The 13,578-nt window shown below is 34.9% G+C and overlaps 1 protein-coding gene across 18 annotated transcripts in view; it reads left to right on the forward strand.

Annotated features, from left to right (window-relative positions):
- The first annotated feature begins 4,181 nt into the window (after nt 1-4,181).
- The window catches only part of LOC109243773, a 37,661-nt gene continuing 28,264 nt past the window's right edge, over nt 4,182-13,578 (forward strand). Inside the window, exons 1-5 of one of the 18 annotated variants that reach the window (XR_002070626.1) lie at nt 4,182-4,945; nt 5,198-5,259; nt 5,967-6,098; nt 6,244-6,355; nt 6,480-6,514. The gene's annotated coding sequence lies outside the window, so the exon portion shown is untranslated. Of the gene's footprint in view, nt 6,099-6,243; nt 6,356-6,479; nt 6,515-11,701; nt 12,548-12,600; nt 13,277-13,578 lie in introns of those variants that run through there. The other 17 variants (XR_002070619.1, XR_002070627.1, XR_002070611.1 and 14 more) reach the window with 17 other exon arrangements.

Below are 13,578 nucleotides of genomic sequence, written 5' to 3' on the forward strand. Positions count from 1 at the left end.
GCTTTTGACTCATGTGTTAAGACCATTCATTGAGAAGTTTGTTGTTGTCTACTTTGACAATATACTAATCTATGCAAAGAGAAAGCTTAACATGGAATGCATTGGAGAAGGTTTTTGAAACCTTAAGGAGAGAGAAGCTATTTGCACAACTCAAGAAGAGCATCTTTTATACTAAAAGTGTTAGCTTTCTAGGTTGCATAGTAACTAGTGCTAGTATTCAAGCTGACCCAAGCAAGATCGAGGCAATCATAAGTTGGCCAATTCCTAAGTCGATTTCGGATATAAGGAGCTTTCATGGAGTGGTGTCCTTCTATCGACGATTTATCAAAAATTTCATCACTTTGGTTGCCCCTATAATTGAGTGTTTGAAAGGAGGAATGTTCAAGTGGAATGAAGAAGCTCAAAAGGGTTTTGAATTGTTAAAAAAGAAAATGACACAAGCTCCTATCCTTCAGTTACCTAACTTCGATGTTTTATTTGAAGTAGAATGTGATGCGTCAGGTGTTGGCGTTGGAGGAGTTCTTAGCCACGAAGGTAAACCCGTGTCTAATTGTAGCGAGAAGCTAAGTGGACCTATATTGAAGTACTCCACCTATGAAAAAGAGTTCTATGCTTCGCGTGTTGCAACTTGGAGTCATTATTTATTACCAAGTGAGTTCGTGTTATATTCTGATCATGAGGTACTAAAGTATCTTAGTCACCAACAAAAGCTCAACCCAAGGTATGCAAAATAGGCAGAGTTTCTTCAGAATTTTCAGTTCGTAATCAAACACAAAAGCGGGAAACCTCAATCAAGTGGTTGATGCTCTTAGTAGAAGACCATGTTTGCTTTCTATGATGCAAACTAATGTATTTGGATTCAACCATATGAAGGAGCGTTATGAAGCTAATCCAGACTTTGGAGATGTTTGGAAGAGAGGCTTGGAGGGTCCACAAAGCTCTTTAAGTGAGTCCATTGTGAGGGAAGCACACGAGGGTGGATAAGCTGGTCATTTTGGCCATTCTAAAACATTGAAGATGATTCAAGAAAACTTCTACTAGCCTAAATTGAACAAAGATATGTTGAGGCTGATTGAGCGTTGTGAAACACGTAGAAAGCAAAAATGCATGGGAGCAATCACAAAAATTTTAATTCATCGGTTTGAGAATCTAGAAAAATCACAAAAATTTTAATTCAATGTTCACGAGGATTTACTCGACCAACGTTACGGTGCATGATACTAGAGTGGCAGTAGAAGTCGCAAGATTTCCTAGTCAAGATTTTGATTTCTGATGGTGTTTTATTGGTAGTTGGGTAAATTTCTTTAAGGATATAAGACTTTATTATGCTCAACAAATTATACTTTTTTATACAGGTGATTTCTTCTTTTCTCCTCTTCTTCTTCTTCTTCTTCTTCTTTAGATCATAATGTATTTTGCGAGGGGAGATCTTTTGAAGTTGGTATCAGTAGTGGGGTTTGGGTTTATGGGGTGACTAGATGGTATTTGTAGTACAATTTTTTATTAAATATTGCATAAACGCAATTATACAATATATAAAGATATATATATGTGTAAATATAAATGAAGTTATACATGCATGATAATTGTATTACATTTTTGTATAAAAGTTGTATATGTATTGTTATGCGATGTATAAAACTTCTATATATATTGTATCCTAAGTAGGCAATGTATTCTTAGTGTATATTAAGTGTATGCTGAGTATATTTTTATATCCAAAGTGTATATTATTAAGTGTATCCTGGGTGTGTCTGTATATCATGAGTGTATAGTTTATTTATATAATATATAAAGATTGTATACATATCGCTTTTACTTGGAAAAAAGATCACGTATAAAGTTATACATGCAAGATAACTATATTATATTTTTGTATAAAAGTTGTATATATATTGTTATGTAATGTATAAAAATGTATATACATCGTATCCTAAGTTTTGAAAATGTATTCTTAATATATATTATGTATATCCTGAGTGTATTCATGTATTTAAAGTGTATAGTGAGTTTATCCATAGTGTGTTTGTGCATCATGAGTGTACAATCAATTTATATATTGTATAAAAATTGTATGTTTGTATATCATGGTTCTTCTCAAACTACTATTATCGGTTTTAGAATCTAGAAAAATCACAAATTTTTTAATTCAATTTTTAAAAGGATTTACTCACCCAACGTTACGATGCATGATACTAGAGTGGCACTATAAGTCGCAAGATTTTCAAGTCAAGCTTTTGATTTCTGATGGTGTTTTATTGGTGGTTAGGAAAATTTCTTTAAGGATATAAGACTTTGTGATAGCCCAGCTAGTTATTCTTTTTTATACAGGTGATTTCTTCTTTTCTCTTCTTCTTCTTCTTCTTCTTCTTCATCTTTAGATCATAATGTATTTGTGAGTGAAGATCTTTTGAAGTGGGTATCAGCAGTGGGTTTTGGGTTTAATGGGGTGACTAGATGGTATTTGTATTATAATTTTTTATTGAATATTCCATATACGCAATTATACAATATATATAAAGATATATACATGTAAATATAAATGAAGTTATACATGCATGATAATTGTATTATATTTTTGTATAAAAGTTGTATATGTATAGTTATGCGATGTATAAAACTTATATATATATATATTGTATCCTAAGTTTGGCAATGTATTCTTAGTGTATATTAATTGTATGCTGAGTATATTCTTATACCCAAAGTGTATATTAAGTATATCCTGGGTGTGTCTGTATATCATGAGTGTATATTCTATTTATATAAATATATAAAAATTGTATACGTATCGCTTTTACTTGGAAAAAGATCACGTATAAAGTTATACATGCAAGATAATTATATTATATTTTTGTATAAAGTTGTATATATATTGTTATGTAACGTATAAAAATGTATATACATTGTATCCTAAGTTTTGAAAATGTATTCTTAATATATATTAATATTTAAAATGTATATTGAGTATATCCAGAATGTGTTTGTGTATCATGAGTGTATAATCAATTTATATATTGTATGAAAATTGTATGTTTGTATATCATCTTCTTCTCAAACTACTGTCAATGGTTTGAAAATCTAGAAAAATCACAAAATTTTTAATTCAATTTTTAAAAGGATTTACTTGCCCAACGTTACGATGTATGATACTAGAGTGGCAGTAGAAGTCGCAACATTTTCTAGTCAAGCTTTTGATTTCTGATGGTTTTTATTGGTGGTTAGGAAAATTTCTTTAAGGATATAAGACGTTATGATAGCTCAGCAAGTTATTCTTTTTTATACAAGTGATTTCTTCTTTTCTATTCTTCTTCTTCTTTAGATCATAATATATTTTGTGAGTGAAGATCTTTTGAAGTGGGTATCAGCAGTGGGTTTTGGGTTTAATGGGATGACTAGATGGTATTTGTAGTATAATTTTTTATTGATTATTGCATATACGCAATTATACAATATATAAAGATATATATACATGTAAATATAAATGAAATTATACATGCATGATAATCGTATTACATTTTTGTATAAAAGTTGTATATGTAGCACGGGTATGTTGTGTCTTGGTGGCGGTGGAGGTTGTAGGCGTTGTGGAAGATTTGGTGGCTGATCTTGAATCGCTAAGCCTTCAACCAATCTAGTCAGATTCTGCATTGATTTCCTTAAGTCATCTAGTTGCACTTTAAGCCATCTAGTTGCACGTTAATTTCTTCGTTGTCTCTTTCAAGGGCTGTAGTTCTTAATCTTTCTATCTCAAATTGTTCATCAAGTGAAGAAGATCCCGAGCTTGTTATTTTCTTGTCTAGAGACATGATGAACAAGATAACAATTTAAAAATTCGGACCTGGAACTTGAGCTCTGATACCAAATTGATGTACTTTCTAGGTTTTGCACCTCTCAAATACAAAGAAGGGAGAAAAACAAAAGCACCCCGCTAAAGTTTTTCACAAAACAAGCGAAAGCGTTCTTCAAACTCACGTTAGAAGAATGTAAGATGAAAAGAAACCTCACCCACACGTTCTTCAATCCCGCAAGATTGCAAGAAGCGTTAATAAAGGAAGAATAATGAAATAAAAAGTAAATCACGTTTTTGAAGCAATAGTTTAGAAAAACTAATCACCGATGTTTATTCTCAGCATATTAAGTCCTTTAAATAGGCCTTACTATGAGTAAAATTAGTAAGGTTAAGGAAAATTAATCCTAATTAAACTAGAATAAGAATAAGACTAAGAAAACCTATCCTGACGATGACTTTCAGGTTTTGCGCATACTGAATGAACAAAGTGGAGAAGAGCGGGTTTTGCAATTGAGGGATGAGTGGTAATGAGTTGAATCTCTGTTATTTCATCTATTATCAATCTGCTAAATATACTTAAAAACACAGATTCACAATCAAGCTATTTCGTTAAAGAGGACTAATACTCTTGAATAGTTTCCTCTATTTCTGTTATAGTAGAATGTAGACAACATGGGGGATGGGCTTTCCTGTTCACAATGACTTGTTACTGAATGAACAAAGTGGAGAAGTGGAGAATGAACGATGACTTTAGACAACATGACGATGACTTTCAGGTTTTGCGCATACTGAATGAACAAAGTGGAGAAGAGCGGGTTTTGCAATTGAGGGATGAGTGGTAATGAGTTGAATCTCTGTTATTTCATCTATTATCAATCTGCTAAATATACTTAAAAACACAGATTCACAATCAAGCTATTTCGTTAAAGAGGACCAATACTCTTGAATAGTTTCCTCTATTTCTGTTATAGTAAAATGTAGACAACATGGGGGATGGGCTTTCCTGTTCACAATGACTTGTTACTGAATGAACAAAGTGGAGAAGTGGAGAATGAACGATGACTTTAGACAACATGACGATGACTTTCAGGTTTTGCGCATACTGAATGAACAAAGTGGAGAAGAGCGGGTTTTGCAATTGAGGGATGAGTGGTAATGAGTTGAATCTCTGTTATTTCATCTATTATCAATCTGCTAAATATACTTAAAAACACAGATTCACAATCAAGCTATTTCGTTAAAGAGGACTAATACTCTTGAATAGTTTCCTCTATTTCTGTTATAGTAGAATGTAGACAACATGGGGGATGGGCTTTCCTGTTCACAATGACTTGTTACTGAATGAACAAAGTGGAGAAGTGGAGAATGAACGATGACTTTAGACAACATGACGATGACTTTCAGGTTTTGCGCATACTGAATGAACAAAGTGGAGAAGAGCGGGTTTTGCAATTGAGGGATGAGTGGTAATGAGTTGAATCTCTGTTATTTCATCTATTATCAATCTGCTAAATATACTTAAAAACACAGATTCACAATCAAGCTATTTCGTTAAAGAGGACCAATACTCTTGAATAGTTTCCTCTATTTCTGTTATAGTAAAATGTAGACAACATGGGGGATGGGCTTTCCTGTTCACAATGACTTGTTACTCGAACACGAATACTTTTGCTACTCTTAAATCATCTTCCCAACCGACAGTTCAGTTGTGATGATATTTAGTCATGCAGAACAACAATCTCAATGTGCATTGTGTTACTTATATCTAATATTTGCTTCTTTGGATCTGCCATGGACCCAATGAGATTATCATGTGAACTAAACAAACAGAGATTACAGTGACACTGCCACTCGGATGACTTTCAAACACTAGTTTTATCCCCCTTCTTCTTGCATCATGTCTTTTGATGTTGACGTAGCTTTTATGTCTTTCTTGTCTTTGCATTTGAGTTTACAAAGGCATCTTTATCCTAAATTCTAAAGCAGACAACGTTTTAGTCCCAGCCGCTTTTCTGCATTGCTTCATTTGATCAAAATACCTTCCAGTTGTGAGAAACTATAATTCATCATCTGTATGAACCTTCTGTGGAAGAGACCAGAGATCGTCTCTTGTTAAGCTTTGTAATTCTAATTGTTGACAGACATTATGATGAGGAACTTACTTGCTTTCCAGGTGCTATAGTGTTGTTGCACCAAAGATACTATTCATGTCATTGGTGAGTTTGACAGCGAAGGAAAATGTGAAATAAACCGCGAGAAGAATTTTCTCATTGTTCATCCAGATATTTTAGTCTCTGGAACAAGGGTATGTCTGTGCAATTATTTTTCAGTTGTTTGTTTCGATTACTCAACATGTTGTCTTTCACTGTTCCAGCTTCTGCAAAGTCTTGCTTCCATCAGTTGTTTCTTCTTCTTTCTCCATTGTTCTTGAACATTGAGTACTCTGTTAGGTTGCTTCCAGTTTCAGTTGTTCAAGGCGAGCTGTGCGGGATGAGAGGTTAAAATCTGGCAGAGTATTCAGCTGCAGCATTGATTGGCACATTATTGCATCAGATGTTTCAGGTTTTATGAAAGAAAATTTCTTGCTTTCTATGGCCATAGGCACATTTCCTATCATAGCTTAAATTTTCACTGCTATGCATGTACTATAAACTATGCCATTGAAAGTGACTGACGCTTTTGCCAGGCTGGACTGATCAGAGAGTCCCCTACACAAGAAATTTCTTGGAGGATTATGCAAGGATAGTGCTCCAGAAAAGTCTTGAGAGCCTATATGCATGTGGAGGTGAAAAACTTAAGTTTCTCCCAATTGCTACTTTGTGAAGTCGTAATTATTACGTCGGCATCTGGGAACATGCTTTCTTTGAAGTCCTGGAACGATTTATCTCAACAACAAGTAGGAGTATATAGTTATACTGCAACAATATACTATTATTATTTACAATATACTGTAACGGTATGTTGTAAAATCGAAAAAGAACATAATTACCTAACTGTATACCTACAATATACAATATATTATAGGAGTATATAGTTATACTGCAACAATATACTATTATAGTATACAATATATTGTTATAGTATACTATAATAATATGCAATATACTGTAACAATATGATGTAATAGTATATAATATACTATAATAGTGTACTTATTAAACGTAAATTCACTTGCCTTTTCCCTTTTAATTTGCTTTAAGCTTTTACCTAGCGTGAGGGGTAAATTGTAAATGCAAAATAAAATAAAATATATTTTTGAAATTTTTACTGACAACTGATATTATTTCAGTTTAGTAATTGAATTAATTTTTTTTTAACTATTTGCGCACAATTGTATATCCTGTTGGTATAGTTATATACTATACTGGTATCATATGTTAATTAATATTTTTTGGTTATATTAGTTACATTTAATTGGTACACAATTTGATTTTTCTATAGTAATAATATAAAAAAAAGAATATTAAAAAATAGTGAAAACAGTAAATGAAATTAGATTATGAAAAGAAAAAGAATATAAAAAAAGAAGTTAAATGAAATTAGAAAAGGAAAAAAAGAAGAAGAAGAAATCGAGAAAAAAGAAAAAAAGAAAAAAAAAAGCATAGAAATAAAAAAGAATTGGAGAATAAAGAAAAAATTCCCCACAAAAACTACTATGGGTAGGAAATGTAATTAGTTTATGGGTAGAAAAACAAATGGGTAGACAAGGGTAAATAGTTTTGTTTTTGTGGGTAACTGCGCCAAAACCCCAATAAAATAAGAGGGTGGCGGCCAAATCCCTTTGGGGCATATTTGGGCCTTAAAACTACTAATTTGGGCCATTGATTGAGACTCCAATTGGGCTCCTTTTGAAACAACCCCTTTTGGACCTCTTTTAACCTCATTTTAAGCTCTTCTAGATGCCCTTTTGGTGGACTCCAAGGGCTGATGTTGGGACCCAATCTTCCTATTCTTGGACTTTAATTTGGGTCACCAAATAATTGTAAAACTTGGACAATTCATCTCCTTTAGGCTTGAGCTCTTCCTTTACAATTAAAAGCTTTTTTATTTGCCATTGAGGTCCAGCAACCTTAGTGCGCAATTCTTTAGCCTGAGATCTTGTAAATGTCCTTCTTGGAGCTTCCAAAACCGTATCATTGTCCTTGATGCTATCACAAAAGCGTATTACATCATGAACTGTTACATCTCGCGTTTACGTTAAAGTTTCACCTTCACTTAATCGACGTAGGCTCAGGAATGAGATTATTTTGAGGTTGCACGCATTAGTGTTCTTCGTCGAATAGTGTTTATCATAGTAAATTCAAGGGTTTAACTAGTTCATAGTTAGTTGAGTCTTTCTCTATTTTAAACCCTAATCTTCTATCTTTTTGAGTTCGTGTATTTTTGCATTATTGATGTTTTCGCTACGATTCCGTATCATCTTGGTATCAGCAGAGGTTTTGGATTGTTTTATCGATACTGGGGTCTTTGTTTTGAAATTTGATTATCAACAAATCAAAAAATTAAAAATAAAATTCGAAAAATAGTAATTGTTACTGTTCATCCGTTGTTTGGGTTTCAGAAATAGAAAATAGTATTTCCTTGTTCTTCTTTGTTTGTTTCCAAAATAGAAAATTCGAAAATTTGCTCCATCTCCGTCGATTTTGATTCTGAAACTTCTGACTTACTTCATTACCTGAGATTGAATCACCGAGTTGAGCTGAATTTCGAAGTTTGGGTTGAGATTTGAACCCTAAACCGACTAGCAGTGCTACCAGATTTGGGGGTTTTGCTCTTAGTAAAACAAAATTCAAGTTCGAATTCGATTGGGGTGTGTTCAAATCCTGTTGGTACAGCTTGATTGAGGTGAAAATCTGAAAATTGAGATTGTTTGAAGCTGAATCGCTGGGGTTTTTGGTTCGAAAATTTGAACCGATTGTGCGAATAAGAAGACGACCTAGGATTCGTCGATTTCGTGAATGTTTGTTCGAATTAGTCACTGGGGTTTACTCGGATTGTTTAGTGGAAGTTGAATACAAAGGTTGAGTTCGTTTGGTGAAGATTTGGACGAGATTGGATTGAAAATTTCTTGAATCAGTCGAAGAACTTACTGCTGTGTTCTTCAAATTCTGGGATTGAGTTCTAGCCTACGCGACGTCCCTACACATCGATGCGTAGCTGATTTCAGCAGCTCTTCATTGAGATTGCACAGTTTTGATTTCTGAGTATTAAAACTTAGCTCGACTTCTGAATTCAAAGCTGAAACTTCATCGCTATTCTTTGGAATTGATTAAGTTGAGTTCATAAGTCGACTCGAGCTTCTTGTTGATTATTGCTTGAGTTTGAATTCTTAGCCGAGCTCGAAGAACTTCGCGGACTGATTCGACTGGATTCGAGCAGCTGAGATACCGTCGCAACGAATCAGGTTCGATTCCTTGAGTTCAAACTGAAATTTGTCTCTAAATTTGTAGTGAAATATGAGTTCGATCATAGACTGCTTTTTGAGGATATGTTGAAGAACTTGTGACTGCAGTTTAGGTCTGTCGTGGAATTCATTTTTTGTTAGTCGATAGTAGCTGTTGGCGACACGAAATTGGGATGCTCTTCTGAATTTGTATGAACTGAGTTTTATCATTGTTCCCCCTGTTTAGAACTGAAATACGAGTTGCATTTTGATGGTTCTCTACTGCTGACGAAGTCCTAATTCATTGTTGCTGCATTAGAGTCGATTGGCATTTGACTTCTGAGTATTGAGCTGAAGTTTGTTATTGTGATTGAACTGCAAACTATCATAGCTGCCTGCTATCAAGTTCTTGTTTGGCTGCAAGTTTGAAAATTAGTTTCTGCAATTTTTAAACCCCTTGGTACACAGTAGAACCAGCCTAGAAATAACTTCAGGACCTACAGAAATTGAGCATGGTATTTGCAGCTGTTGAATACAATGTTTGCACCAGTCATTTGCTCGAAATTGTGTTGAACTTGCCAACTGTTTTTTCACTGGTTGAGACTCATTCTTGAGCTTGAAGAATCAGTATTGCAGCTGAAGTTTGGTGTGGCTGTGAAAGGTTGTTTTACTGCAGTTTCTGTCCAGTTTATGCACAGTTTTAGCTTGGAATCTGCGCTCTTTCTGCACTATTGAGCTGATGTTTCTGCACAAGTTTTAGCTCCAGTTTTCCTACAGATTGATACCAGTGCACCTGCAATTTTAGACGGATTTCTGCACTGCCAAAACTGCACTACTCAAGCTGCAATTTCTGCACTTTACAGTTAGTTCTGCACTAGTTAAAAAGCTCAGGTTTGGGCAGTTTGTGTCTGAGAGTTGCTTGGTCTATTCTTGAGAAGTCTGCATAGTTTAAGTCTACTTCTGAATGGCTGCACCAGTTTGTGTACAAGAAATCTGCCAGTACTGTGAACCTGCGCAATATTGCAAGTCTAACTATGATTACAGATTTGGCCATTCTTTGCAAATATGACCAATTTTACAGATCTGTCCTTTTTTTGCGAATATGGCCAAAATTTGAAGAAGTGTCTACTTTTGTAGTTTCTTTTCATTTCTTTCTTTCCAATTTGTGGTAAACTAAAATCTCAACTAGATTAACTTGATACTAGTTCATATTGAGTTTATTTCTAGTTTCTTTGTGTGCTTTATTTTATTTCGTGCCATTTCTTTCGTGCTTTTCTCTTATTTTTCGTTGTGAATTGTTTGGCTCAAGTCCGTTAGTTTTTAATTGTGCTTTCTTTGGTGTCGCATACCTTCCATTCCGAACCGATACTTGATTACCTACTTGGATTGATTGGAGAACGTTGGTTATGAAGAGAACTTTTAGACACCCTTGTGTGGAAAAAGGCTTGAGTGGTGAGTTCAATTGAGTGAGGTCGCTTTTGACCTTTGAGTGAAAACACGAGTGTTGAGTGACATATATATCGAGTGATACACTAAGGGAGTGAATTGTGAGGTCCTATTTTTGACTAACCAACTTTCTTGCTTTAAGTTTTCTTTTGTAGGTACAAGGAGTCATAAGGGAGACATGGATGGTTATGTGGGTTCTTCTTATGAAACTAATTGTGCTTCTTCAAGTGTTGATATCTTTTATAATGAAAGTGGGAGAAAGATAAATTTGAGGCATTATGTAGCGAATGTAGAAGGCTATGAGGGTTGTTTGGTTGCTATAAGTACTCACTATGCGACCAACTTTATTGCTTCTTCCTTTGTTGAATGGTTGGGATTGAGTTGTATAAATTTCGGGGTGAGTGGGTGGATAGAGGTGTGATGGTTACTATAACCAAAGGAGACTTTAAAGAAGTGGTTTGGTGTGATGTATACCCTATGAAGTATTGCCATATACGATGGGAAAACCTTGGTTTCTTGATCATAATCTTCCAATTGATGTAAAGTGGAATAGGTATGTGGTTGATCTAAATGGAAAGGGGCATTCCTTCATTCCTAAATACTTTGAGGATAAGTTGTTGGCAAGGCAAGATATTGGAAGAGGAGTTTGGAGTGCAAATCAATTCACAAGTCCTCCTAGTCCAAGTGGAGATTATGATGCTTATACTATGCCAAGCCAAGTTGTGTCTGTTGATGCTTGTTACAATACACCTTACACTTATCCACTACCCCACTACCAACACCAACTACAACCCCCAACCACATTTCAACCGCCACAAGTACATCAACTACAACCTTATCAAACTTCACCACAACCTAGACCACCACCAAATTTAGCTTCACAACATATGCCTCAAGCACCACCAAAGAGAGACAATCTCCCTCCTCCACTACCCATACCATCTCAAGAGCCTCGAATGATTAGCAATCCACTTTTTCAACATGATCATGAGACCACATTGAATGAGTTGGACAATATCCAACAAGTTTCTAATGGAGAATATAAGAGGGATGAAGATATGTTGGTGAGAAAGGCTTTGTCTACTTCTATGGAGGAAGAAGGGGAATTTTACACAACAACATAATATCTTTTACACTAGATGTTTGATTTTGGATATAATGTGCACTTTGGTAGTTGATGGAGCAAGTTGGGACAATTTGGTGAGTGCTATCTTAGTGAAAGAGTTGAAGTTGGGAAGTTTCAATCATCCTAGACCTTGTAAGTTGCAATAGTTGAATGCTTGTGGCGAACTTAAGTGAACAAAGTCGTGAAGATTCCTTTCATGATTGGGGATTACAAGGATGAAGTAATTTGTGGGGTTGTTCCATTACATGCTTGTCATATCATCCTTGGGCGACCTTGGTTGTATGATAGAGATGTTTTGCATCAAGGAAGGAAGAATCACTATTCTCTTAAGTGGAAAGGCAAGTTGGTGACACTTGAACCATTGAAACCAAGTCAAGTCTTGAAAGAGCAAACGAGTTTGAGAACATCCTTGAAAAATGCAAAGAGAAAAAGTAAGGATGAGAGACAAAAGAAAGCGAGAAGTGAGGGAAAGAAAAGTGACAACTCTAGCGTGGAAAAAGGAGAGGAAGTATGGAGTGAAGTGAGTGAGTTGTCACAAGAAAAGAGTGAAGAGCTTGACAAGAAAATGAGAGAAAAGAAAGAGGAAAAACAAAAAGAGAGTGAGGATTTTTCTTATTCTAATGCTACTAACTTTCTTCTTTCTCTATCTGTTTTGTATCTTGTGTAGGGACTTTTGGAGAGGAGCCATCAAGTGACATTCAACCAACTATGAAGAGCTCGAAAGAAGATCAATCTATCTTTCCAAGAGAACTTATGGAATTCATTGAAGGTAAAGAGAATACTTTAGAAGTGCTTCAAGGTAAAATAGCTTATCCTTCTACTCTTTATACTTTAGTTGATTGTGGTGACACTTTAAGTTTGAAAGATAGCTATGCTATTGATGAGTTTGATATTTCTTTATCTTGTGATGAGAAAAATAATTGTGGCTTGCAGCTAGCTAAGAGTTCTTGTGGATTATTGATGATTCTAGTTCTTTGTTTAATGACTCTTTAGCTAGTGGTGATGTTGAGTCTTATGATAACCCACCTTTATGGGATGATGCATGTGATGATTCTTTTGACTCCACTTCAACTTTGTTGGTAGAAAGTCTTGAACTTTATGAAGAAACGAGTCAAGAAGAATGTGTTGATGAATTTTTTGATTCTATTTCCATTCCTTTGGAAGAAAGATTCAATTTTTATGATGAAATGGGCAAATTTGAATGTGGTGATTTGGTTGAGAGTAAAAAGGAAAGTAAAGTTTTGATGCTAGCACTAGTATTAATTGCTTTACTTATCTTATTCCTACTTTTGAAAGAACATTCTCGTTAGATTTGCTAATGCTTCTATGAGAAAAGGTAAGAATATTACTTTTGGTGGTTTGATTGATCATTGTGAGCAAAAAGAACCTAACTTAATTGCTTATTTTGTGAAGGTTCAACAAGGAAATGTTGCTAAGGGTAAGGAAAGCCTTGACCTAACACTTTGGCATATTATTTGTCAAGAGCTTTTGTTACGGACCCAAATCTATGGGCCGCAACGGGCACCCGGTACCTTACTCAACCGAGTACCAACATACATATCTTTCTTATCGTACTTTCGTTGTCAAATGGTCCAAACAAGCCGTCATAGACTAACCTGAATAAACATAAGGGAATACTCAATATAGGACGACACAACCTGATATAAAAACTTATACATGTGACATACGGGCCTATAAGGCCAACATGATCATTTGTAAACTAAACATAGGCCGACAAGGCCATACAAGTCAGTATTTTGGATTGCGTTAAGCGCAAAAAAGCGACGAGGACCGAAGCGAGAAGCGCGAAGCGAAGCGCGCGCTTTTTTC

Source organism: Nicotiana attenuata, unplaced genomic scaffold (genome assembly GCF_001879085.1).
Source record: "Nicotiana attenuata strain UT unplaced genomic scaffold, NIATTr2, whole genome shotgun sequence".
Lineage (NCBI taxonomy): Eukaryota > Viridiplantae > Streptophyta > Magnoliopsida > Solanales > Solanaceae > Nicotiana > Nicotiana attenuata.